This window comes from Adiantum capillus-veneris, chromosome 24 (assembly GCF_014529385.1).
Source record: "Adiantum capillus-veneris isolate H3 chromosome 24, ASM1452938v2, whole genome shotgun sequence".
NCBI classification, from domain to species: Eukaryota; Viridiplantae; Streptophyta; class Polypodiopsida; order Polypodiales; family Pteridaceae; genus Adiantum; species Adiantum capillus-veneris.
Genome location: NC_140954.1, coordinates 1,728,338 through 1,740,488, shown reverse-complemented (window position 1 = coordinate 1,740,488; position 12,151 = coordinate 1,728,338).

Sequence of the window (12,151 nt, the reverse complement as noted above, 5' to 3'; positions counted from 1 at the left end):
CCTGTGGGGAGGTACCAAGCCACAGCCCCGCCCCCCCACCAACGCGAACTCCTGGCTATCACCGTGCACAGTTGCCGAACTGCAGACCTTGCACAGTTGCCGACCTGTAAACAGTCCTCAGCCAGTGCGCGACAACTCACACAGCTCGCCATTGAAAGCCTTTGATCTTACTAACTTCGGATCCCCTTTCGAACCCGAATGTGTCAAACTCATTTCTGTCGAGCCCAAAGTTCTGAGTAAACCCATCTTTGGCCAACTTACTTATTGAGTAAATCCTGTGAAATCTGTCGATCCCATCCTCTTTCGAACCCAAATCTTGCAACCCACCTCCTCTGTCAAACCCAATCTCTGCATTCTCTGTTGAACCCACTTTGGCCGACTTATTGAGTAAATCCATTTTCCACAGTAAAATCTCTTCTTGAGGAAAACCATGGCCACACGAGCTTCATCCCGAAACAAGCTTACCTTTGCCGGGGTTGTGGCAACACCCCCAAAAATGGACAGCATCAGTCGCCTTCAAGGTGAAGTTGAAAGACTCCGCAAGGAGAATGACGAGCTGAAACAAAAGCTCATCGCCATCGAAACTCGGCTAGTTCCAGTGGAGAACTACCAGATGGAGGAGATGGAACAGATACAAACCAAGCTCGCCAAAACAAAGGAAGAAGTGGAGACTACCCTTACAAAGACGGTCAAAAATCAAGTGCAAGAAGCTATCATCTACAAAGTTGACGACCGTGTGGCGTCAACGCTACGCAAGCAACAACGGCAAAAAGAGATCGCCCTCAATGTTCGCATTGGTGGGCTGCCAAGTGACAGGCATGGGGAGGGAGACCTCAAGTTCCAGGAAGCCATTGCCCGCATCCAGACAACAACTCACATGATCGAGTGGGATCCAACAACAATCGACTCCATCACACACGAGCATCGCACCAATCATGCGATCCTCACTTTCAAAACAAAAGTGGACCGAATTAAACTCCTTGAACAATCAAGGCTTCTCAAAGGCACTAAAGTCTGGTTCGCAGACGATCTTACCCCCGGCCAACTCAAGCAGAAGAAGGCAGAACTACAAAAGGTACGAGCAGCACGCATGGCAGGAAAATGGGCACTCTATCGAGGAGGAAAAGCCATCATTCAAGAGTTTCGAACTCCTAAAATGGTTCCCCTCTCCCCTACCACCCCTTAGGTTTTAAGTTTTGTTCATCCCATTTTATCTTTTGTTTACCCCTCACTGGACCCTCAGTCCTTAACTGAGATGTATCTGCCCTTCACTTAGAAGGAATCTTTGTAATGCGTTGTTTTTCGGTCCCATAGGTCATATCTGACCTCCGTGGACGATAATTCAATCTATCTCTATCTCTCTCTCTCTCTCTCTCTCTCTCTCTCTCTCTCTCTCTCTCAATCTCAATCTCAATTACACACCATATTTAATATAAGTGGTACATTACAAGGGTTTTTCAATATGTGGGATAGGTTGCTTGCATCCAGGAACGCATGGGGAGTGCTATTAAACTTTTAATAGGATAGCCAAGAACAAGAGTGTGGTATTCTACACATTCTTTATCAACATTCAATATGGCAACATACGAATAGTCAAGCCTATTTAAAATTTCATTTTGTTTTCTTGACAGTCTTTCATTCTTAGGATTTCTTTGTTAATAGCATTTGTGTCCGTTTCTTGCTTTTTTTCTTTGTATTTATCACGTCAAGATCATCCCAATTGACAATTTGAGCAAAACTCGAAAGGTGATGAAAAAGAAACTTTTCTGTTAGCGTTCTACTGGGCAATATGGACCTCACATTGTTTGATCCATCAAGATCATCCCATTTGAGCAAAACACGAAAGGAGATGAAAAAGAACCTTTTTGTTGAGCATTCTACTCGGCAATATGGACCTTGAGAAATGACAATATCATATATAGGCATGGAATACCCTATAGATTTAATTTGGGCAAGTGGATTTTTTATAAATAAGTTTTTGTGCTAGCTTTATCCATGGATGTTATCGCCTCTTTCCATGGGTTATGTATTTGAAGAGGCTCAGCATACAGTAGGGAGCTACACCTTTGTTGTATCAGGAGCGGCACACAGAGCAAGAAAACTGGGTTTGGTTGTTAGAAAATAACTCTCACTCAGGATGAGTACAACGCTGCCATGGAGACACTCCAATCGGTATACCCCTTGCCCTTTTAACGTGTCTATTTTGCATTATGTTTACTTTTATTTATTAACTCTTTTTTGTATTTATATTAACAAAGCTAGGGTGATGCCGGTGTGGGGGATGAGCGTCAAGAGGAGTACATCATGCCATTGAGTTGGTGGCTGAAAGTGAGCTCATCATGCCATTGAGTTGGTGGCTGAAAGTGAGCTCTTCTCAAAGCAACCCTATCGGTTTAGTAAAACTGAGGAGGATGAGATTCAACAGCAGCAGCAGCAGAGCAGAGCTGAAAGATTATCTCGATAGGGGTTTCATTTGGCCAAGTAAATCCCCGTGGGGAGCACTTGTGTTACTTTGTCGAAAGAAGGATAACATTATGCGCTTTTTGTTGATTACAAGGGCTTGAATAAGCTCACTGTCAACAATAAGTACCCTCTCTCTTGTATGGATAATATGATAGATCGGCTCCATGGGGCATATTTTGCAAAGATAGACCTGCGAGGATCATGCTATCATCAGTTCCCACTTATAGGAGAAGGGATCTAGCCTAGACGCCATCGAGATGGGCGTCCAATGTCTAGGCAGACGTAGTGTGAAACCAAGGAGGATGAGATTCAACGATGGTTGAAAGATTAACTCAATAGGGGTTTTATTCGGCCAAGTAAATCCCCATGGGGAGCGCCTGTGTTACTTTCTTGAAAGAAGGACAACATTATGCGTTTTATGTGGATTGCAAGGGATTGAATAAGCTCGTTGTCAAGAATAAATACCCGCTCCCGTGTATGGATGATCTGATAGATCGGCTCCATGGGGTGTATTTTACGAAGATAGACCTACCATCACGCTATTATCAGATACTGGAAGATGTTCCCAAGACGGGTTTCCATACACGTTATGGTCATTATGACATTTTGGTCTTATCTTATGGTTGGATCAATGCTCCCGCTACATTTCAACAGATGAATGATCTCTTGAGGCCATTTCTAGGCAACTTCCTTGTTGTATTTCTGATGATATCTTGATTTACAACCGAAGTTTGTATGAGCATTTGACGCATATATGCGTTGTTCTTGAGGTATTGAGAGTTGAGAAGCTTTATGCTAAGGCTTCTAAGTGTGAATTCTTCAAGAAAGAGCTTTTGTATTTGGGTCATATCGTTACTCGCGATGGAATTTGTGTCAATGAAGACTCTATCTTTTGATAAGTACACAACAGCTTTCAAGGAAGCGCTCACATTTTGTACGGTGGATTCCACGCACAGTGTGCAAATGTTTACTGGGACTATATGAGAATTATCGTTGGGCCTTAATCAAAGACAACGCCCCGACTGATGTCGAGGATGCAGTGGCAAAGGCCATGACGTTTCATTTAATAAATGGAGCGAACTATGTAATGGAAACGGCCTATGAAGTTTGAGAGTAGCGGAATTAGGAGATTCGACGAAGCACTTTTGTGAGATTACTTTGTGAGCATAGCGGGTGAACTTAATTGATGGTAGCAACATAAACATGGTATTTAGTTAACTTGACATGAACAATACTTTTGCAAGAGAGAGAGAGAGTTTAGAGAACATGACAGCAATTGAGGACCGGATTCATACGGAGCCGGTCCCCCCTCCAATAGGCATTTTTATTATAGTTTCTCCCATCAAGAGAGACTTGGTACAATACAATCTTTGTGTTCCTTGTGACCTTGGTGATGCAATGAAGATGGAAAGCTTCATGCATCACAAACATAACATAAACTTTGTAGAAAGCATTAACTATCCCAAGCCTCAGTCACAAGGCCTCAAACACCTTCGAAGGTGGAGAGAGTTAGCGGGGAATGAGGGTAGGGAAGAGGAAGAAGAAACATTCCATATGAGAAAGAAATAGTTCCTCACTTATCATCACTCTTCTTGCTAGCATACATGATAGCATAGTAATGAAGATGGAGAAGATGGTAAGCTTAAGCATTGAAGCATGGCTCTTGGTTGGATTTGCATTCCATAGCCAAAAGTGTCGGTGTAGGCTCTCACTTCTCACAAGCTTGGAGAAGGAGGTGGAGTTCCTCAACTTTCACCAAGTGAGAATGGATCCTCAAAATGAGTGTGTGTGTGGTGTATATCCCCCTAGCACCCCCCTTGCTTGTTTGGGGCGAGTTGTAACTTTTCCACATGTTGCAAGCTCATTGGACCCTCTCCCTCTAGCCAATCACATGCAGCATGCATTCAAGTACATGGGTAGTCTTTTGACAAGTGTCCTCCGTACCCCTTAGAGAGAGAGAGAGCTTGAAAATATCTAGATATTTTTTGGATGGAACTAGAAGCTCATTGGACCCCTCTTTAGCCCAACCAATAGCATTCAAGCACACCATGTGGCTAAGCATAGGGAGAGTCTGACATGTGTCCCATGTGCCCCTTGAGAAAAGGGTGCCCTTTGGGTGAGTGGGAGGTTAAGTCAAAGATTTCCCTAACTTTGGGACTTTCCCCCTCCTTTGTAGGGTCTCTTTTTTACTCAAGCACCTTACCCCCATGCATGGGAAGCTTCTCAAGCATCTTCCTCATTAAGTTTGTAGGGTCTCTTTTTGACTCAAGCACCTTGCCCCCCATGTATGGGAAGCTTCTCAAGCACCTTCCTCATTAAGTTTGTAGGGTCTCTTTTTGACTCAAGCACCTTACCCCCCATTAAGTATGACAAGCACCGCAAGTACCTTAGTCATCAAGCATGACAAGCACCTCAAGCACCTTAGTCATCAAGCACGACAAGCACCTCAAGCTTAGGTCGGGTTCCCACCTCAAGCTCAGGCCTAGCTTGCCTAAGGTCAAAGGACTTTTAACACTAACCATTGGAGGTCTTTAATGAAGCTAACCCTAAGGTCTTTTAAGCTCCATTAGATACACATTTCTCTTTGATAGACCATCTCCTTTTGGACCCCTATTGAGATGCAACCATCTCTCCTTTTGGTCGCGTGTTGAGATAGGTCTAGAAGTACATGTCTTTATTCTAACTCTTATTCTCCCACATTAAATTATCAGTTTAATATGAGAAAATCATTTGATAAAGTTAGATATTATATTTTATGACATTACCTCTCTCTTGAAATCATAGTCGTCCTCGACTATGAGGTAGAGAAGATAAAGCCTAGTCATTAGTCCATGTTACTTAGCGGGTAGATGATCCCTTTTTACCCTTTGATATCATTCCAAGATGGATGACTAATCCATTTGGTGCTTGGGAGACGTAGCTGCCACAAGCATGTCTGCTCTTTAGTCCATATCATACTTCCAAAGTAGAGTGACAAGTTCTACTTGGTGTTTTAGAGGCGTCTTCACCACAAACATGATTTTAAGCATGCATACTTTTTAAATTTGTGCACAATAAAAAGAGAACTAGTCTTATAAGACAAAAACATTTTTCATTTAAAATGCATTTTCATATGCTTACTCTAGTGCAACATTGTAAGCATTGACAAGGTTCATATTATCCTTAAGCTAGGTTCCTTGCATCCATTTAGCATCTTTAAAAGGATAATTCTTTAACTGAATAAGATATCGTTAGATAATCTTATCGTTTCTTAATACCTTGTCTTCACGTCATAGGATGGACTTAGATTGAAGTACTTCTTCTTGATCTTCGATTTTTGGCAACTATTGCTTCTTTTGATGGCGCTCCTTTGTAAGGCTTATGTAGGCTCTCATGGAAAACATTGTGCATGAGCCAATGGTTGGGCAATTTCAATTGATAAGCCATCTCATTGACTGGCTTAAGAATTTTAAGGACCATAGTATCTTTTTGCTAGTATAGCATCATACTCTTGGTAGTCCGTAGGACTCTTGCCCGTAGTATGCCTCATATGAGCCTTGAGAAACTTTAGCAAGACCCAATCATTTTCCTTAAAGGCTAAGGCTCTTCTGTGCTTATTAGCAGTAGCCCTTTTTTCCTTTCCTGTGGGGTGGATATAACCCCTTTAATCTTTGGAAAATATCCTTGTAGATCTCGGCTATATTCGTCATCAGCGAAGATCTTCCCATGTACTTTAAGTAGTAAGGGACTTTTGGATCTTCCTTATTTAACCTCAAAATGTATTTTCCCCATAGAAGTATGTACAATATCATTGTACGCATACTCTATAAGAGGTAGATACTTCTATCATTGAGAACATTGATTTACTTCCATGACATACGCTTTTAGTACATCAAGAATCACTAGATTAGTTATTTCACTTTGGTCATCCGTTTGTGGATGATAGGCCGAAAGAGAAATCTAATCTACTTTCTAGATTCTCAAAGAGACCCTTCTAGAACTTACTGGTCATTCTAAGATCTTTGTCCGACACTATGGATGTTGGAAAGCCATGATGCTTGAAAATTTGAGATCTGAAGAGGGTTGCCATTTGATGTGCCTTAATAGTCTTTTTGATAGGTATAGAGTGTGTTTTCTTGTTAAGCCTGTCGACTGAAACCATCCAAGTTGCTTCCCTCGATCAAATTTCAACTTTTGGTATACCACGCAATTTGAAACATACTCTTGTATGTTTACTTTTCATAGTAGACCAACAAAAATACATTTCTACTCCTCGAAGAGTAGAGTATGGAATCCCTCTTTGCCCCACATAAGAAGAAGTATGGGATTCATACATGACTTTCTTATTGTATGGGTGATTAACACATAGCCTATTGCCCTTTGGAAGATAACCATCCTTCAAGATAAATGGTTCTTTTTTCTTCCCTATTGTAAAGGCTGTAATTATGTACTTAAAGTCTCGGTCAGTAGCATACTCATCTATCATAAAAGATAGATCATTGTGAGTTGCTATAGACACCACATTTACCCTTGGTCGTTGTGAAATTGCATCGACCACTTGATTGTGCTTGTTAGCAATGTGAGCAATATGAAATTTAAATTGAAAAAGAAAATTTGTCCACCTCATTTGTTTGTTGGAGAGCTTGGTTTGCGTTATGAAGTTCTTGAGGCTTTGTGATCCATTCGTAGGATGAATGGAGTCCCCAATAGATAGTGTTTCCACGTGTTTAGAGCATATAGAATAGCTAGTAGCTCTTTTTCGTATTTGCCCAATACTCACTTATCGAAGTTGAGTCTTTGACTCTCATATGCTATGGCACGCCATTCTTGAAGCAAAATAGCTCCAAGGCAATTCGCACAAGCATCACATTGGATCTCAAATGGCTTTAAGAGATCTAGTAGTGTGAGCACACATTGAGAGATAAGATTCTCCTTAAGCTTCTTCAAAAGCTTCTTGCACTTTTGCATTCCATGAATACTTAATGTTCTTTTTTTTGTTAAGTCATGTAATGGACTTGCTATTAGCGAGAATTTTTTCTATGAAGCATCTATAGTATACACACATACCTATGAAGCTTCGTACCTCCTATAAATTCCTTGGATTAGGCCATCCTTTTATTATCTCTAACTTTGTTGGATCCATATGGGTGCCATCTTTAGAGATAATTTGACCTAAATATTGAATCTCTTGTAGAAAAAAATCACTTTTTCTTTTAATTAATGAAAAGCTTATTCTCTCTCACAACTTGAAAGATTACCTGGAGGTGTCCCTTGTACTCCTCAAGAGAATTTGAATGGCCTAAAGATTTTTGTCCATCATGAGTTTGAATGCGTCAAGAGAATTTGTCAGACCAAAACTTGTAAATTATCAAATAGATCTTCTTCCCGCGGCACGAGAAATCTATTTTTGATAGTGATCTTATTTAGTGCTCTATAGTTGACACACATGTGATATGTGTCATCTTTCTTTTGCACTAAAATCAATGGTGAACAAAATTGAGAGGAGCTAGATCTCACCATCCCTTTTTCCACCAATTTATGCACTTGCCTCATGATCTCCTCTTGTTGAGCTTGTGAAACTTGATAAGGAGGCTTGTTAGGCGGTGAGCTTCTTGGTAGGAGCTCCGTTGCATGGCCATCATTCCTCATTTTAGAGGTAGCTCACTAGGGATGTCATCAATGAAAACATCTTGGAATCCATTTAGAAAATTAGACAACTGTAATTCATCTCGATTCCCTTGATTGCAGGATATGGTGTTCCCCAACTCATTAGCATCTATGTACATGCTCTCTTCCCTGTAGGTGAAGTAGATTCTCCTTTTAGGGAGCATCATGTTGGAAGCCATGCGGTTAAACCATGGTGCCCCAACGATAACATTCTCATGTTTGAGAGGGGAGATGAATAAATCCTTTTTGTCCACATAGATTTCGACATGAAACCTTAAATTTCCAATTAAGAAAGAGATGTCTTGTCCCTTGATAGCTCCATTGGCTTTCAATGCATCTCCCATCTCATGGGTTTGTATGCTTAGCTTAGTGGTCAACTCCGTGGATATGAAGTTGTGAGCTGAACCGGGAACCGGGGTCAAACAAAATAAAGGCATCATGCTCTTCCATCTTTCCCCAAGTATAGGAAAGGAGAAATCTTTGGCAATGAGCATCCTCTTTTGGAGCTTCAAACATAGAGGCTCTAGGAGAGGAAAGGAAATCCCATAAGCACAAAGTTATTGAGTAACTTCGGCTTGCAAAGCAGGGTTGCCCATAGCTTGTTGCAACCTAGTGACAAGATAATTAACAAACATGGGGGCATCATCATTAGCATCTTCATGTGCAAAATCAAAGTTATCAATGCTCACTCTACTCTCTTGGTTATTGTCAGCCATGTTGATTAAACTTATGTGTTTAATTTAGTGTATGCTTTGGCAATTCAAAACCTTAGTTGCTACTCCTCTTAGCCTTTGAAATAGGCACTTAAGTATCTACACCCACGACTCGAATTGGTTAATTATAGAGAGTAGTGGAGTGAGTCTAACATAGCGAATTTGCCAAGGGATAGCTCCTTTTGGACTTCTTAGGGCTCAATAATGGTAAAGCCGTAGCCGTAGGCAAGTCTAAAAAGACTCCATTATTAAGACCAAAGATCCCGAGGTGTGCACCATATTCCACATAGTGGGCTCAACAAAACCGATAATAAATCCCGATCCCACTTACCCTAATATAATTAACAAAATCAACCATTAATAGGCTACTTAAGGACTTCTCTTCTTAAGCAAGAAAAGAGAAACCAAATGCTCTGATACCAATGTAATGGAAATGGCCTATGAACTTTAAGAGTAGCCGAATTAGGAGATTAGATGAAGTATTTTTGTGAGATTACTTTGTGAGCATAGCGGGTGAACTTAATTGATGGTAGCAGCATAAACATGGTACTTAGTTAACTTGGCATGAACAATATTTTTGCAAGAGAGAGAGAGTTTAGAGAACATGACAACAATTGAGGACCGGATCATACGGAGCTGGTCCCCCCTCCAATAGGCAATTGTATTATAGTTTCTCCCATCAAGAGAGACTTGGTATGATACAATCTTTGTGTTCCTTGTGACCTTGGTGATGCAATGAAGATGGAAAGCTTCATGCATCACAAGCATAACAAAACTTTGTAGAAAGCATTAACTATCCCAAGCCTCAGTCCCAAGGCCTCAAACACCTTCGAAGTTGGAGAGAGCTAGCGGGGAATGAGGATAGGGAAGAGGAAGAAGAAACATTCCATATGAGAAATAATAGTTCCTCACTTATCATCACTCTTCTTGCTAGCATACATGATAGCATAGTAATGAAGATGGAGAAGATGGTAAGCTTAAGCATTGAAGCATGGCTCTTGGTTGGATTTGCATTCCATAGCCAAAAGTGTTGGTGTAGGCTCTCACTTCTCACAAGCTTGGAGAAGGAGGTGGAGTTCCTCAACTTTCACCAAGTGAGAATGAATCCCCAAAATGAGTGTGTGTATAGTGTATATCCCCCTAGCACCCCCTTGCTTGCTTGGGGCGAGTTGTAGCTTTTCCACATGCTGCAAGCTCATTGGACCCCTCTCCCTGTAGCTAATCACATGCATCATGCATTCAAGTACATGGGTGGTCTTTTGACAAGTGTCCTCCTTACCCCTTAGAGAGAGAGAAAGAGCTTGAAAATATCTAGATATTTGTTGGATGGAACTAGAAGTTCATTGGACCCCTCTTTAGCCCAACCAATAGCATTCAAGCACACCATGTGGCTAAGCATAGGGAGAGTCTGACATGTGTCCCATGTGCCCCTTGAGAAAAGGGTGCCCTTTGGGTGAGTGGGAGGTTAAGTCAAAGATTCCCCTAACTTTGGGACTTTCCCCCTCCTTTGTAGGGTCTCTTTTTGACTCAAGCACCTTATCCCCCATGCATGGAAAGCTTCTCAAGCACCCTCCTCATTAAGTTTGTAGGGTCTCTTTTTGACTCAAGCACCTTACTCCCCATGCATGGTAAGCTTCTCAAGCACCTTCCTCATTAAGTTTGTAGGGTCTCTTTTTGACTCAAGAACCTTACCCCCCATGTATGGGAAGCTTCTTAAGCACCTTCCTCATTAAGTTTGTAGGGTCTCTTTTTGACTCAAGCACCTTACCCCCCATTAAGTGTGACAAGCACCTCAAGTACCTTAGTCATCAAGCATGAAAATCACCTCAAGCACCTTAGTCATCAAGCACGACAAGCACCTCAAGCTTAGGTCGGGTTCCCACCTCAAGCTCAGCCCTAGCTTGCCTAAGGTCAAAGGACTTTTAACACTAACCATTGGAGGTCTTTAATGAAGCTAACCCTAAGGTCTTTTAAGCTCCATTAGATGCACATTGCTCTTTGACAGACCATCTCCTTTTGGACCCCTATTGAGATGCAATCAACTCTCCTTTTGGTCCCGTGTTGAGATAGGTCTAGAAGCACATGTGTAACATTTAATGGCCTAAAAACTTGTGTGTAGCGGAAATTAGCATGAACATAGTGGGCATTTCATTAGAATAGATTCCTAATGAGAATTACAAGAGTGCTTGGGTGGAGAGAGCAAAAAAAAGCATAACACCTAGTTAGATAGCATCAACAATACTTTCAAAAGAGAGATAAATTAAGCTATTGACAACAGTTGAGGACCGGATTTGCATGGAGCCGGTCCCCCCTCCAAAAGGCTTTGTATTATGGTTTCTCCCATCAAGAGAGACATTGTACAATACAATTCTTTGTGTTCCTTCAAGACTAGCTAGTGCAATGAAGATGAAAGCTTCATGCACTAAGCAAAACACTTAGCAAACACAACATTAATTATCCCCGGTCTCAACCCCAAGACCTCACACACCTTCAAAGATGGTGAGAGCTAGCAGGGTATGAAAGTAGATTGAGAGGAAGAAGGAGTATCTTACGAGAAAGATGTACATCTCCTCACATAATCACTCATATTAGCATAGCTTAGCTTAGTGATTAGCATGGTAGAGGAGATGAGCATGCATTGAAGCTTGGCTCTTGGTTGGATTTGCATCCACATGCCAAGAGTATGTCGATGTAGGCTTCTATCTCATAAGCTTGGAATAGGTGATAAGCTCTCCATTAAAGCTTGGGAAGAGATAGTCTTCTCTTTCTTCACACATGAGATTGTGTGAGTGTGTGTGTGATAATGCCTTGCAAAAATCAGCCCCCCTCTCTCTCTCTTGGGCGAGCCCTCTTGCTATTTGCTCTTGCAGGCTCCCCATTGGACCTCCCCAGGGCTAGCCTATCACAATTAAGCAGCATAAGTGATAGCCTTCTGACATGTGTCCCCCTTTCCCCTTTTGTGAGAGCTTAATCAATTAAACTTAATTGATTTAAATGAATTAAATCCCCATTGGACCTTTCCCCATTCTGACCAATAGGAATTAAGTAGCCCATTAGGCTGCTCAATTCCTATTGGACCCCTTCATGGGCTGTCCAATAATAATCCTCCGACTTCGGATTGTCGATATCCAAGGAATTGCTATGGGAGAAGGCCCTTAGGGTGACCTTAGGGCACCCTTAGGGCGCCCACAATGTGTAAACTGCCGTAAAAACATGCATGGCGATGGCGGAGCTGCAGCGCAAAGGAAGAGAAGGTGTCTTGTCACAGTTCCACTTCGAGATTGTCCATGTGCAGGGACAGAAGAATGTGGTGGCAGATGCTTTGTCTC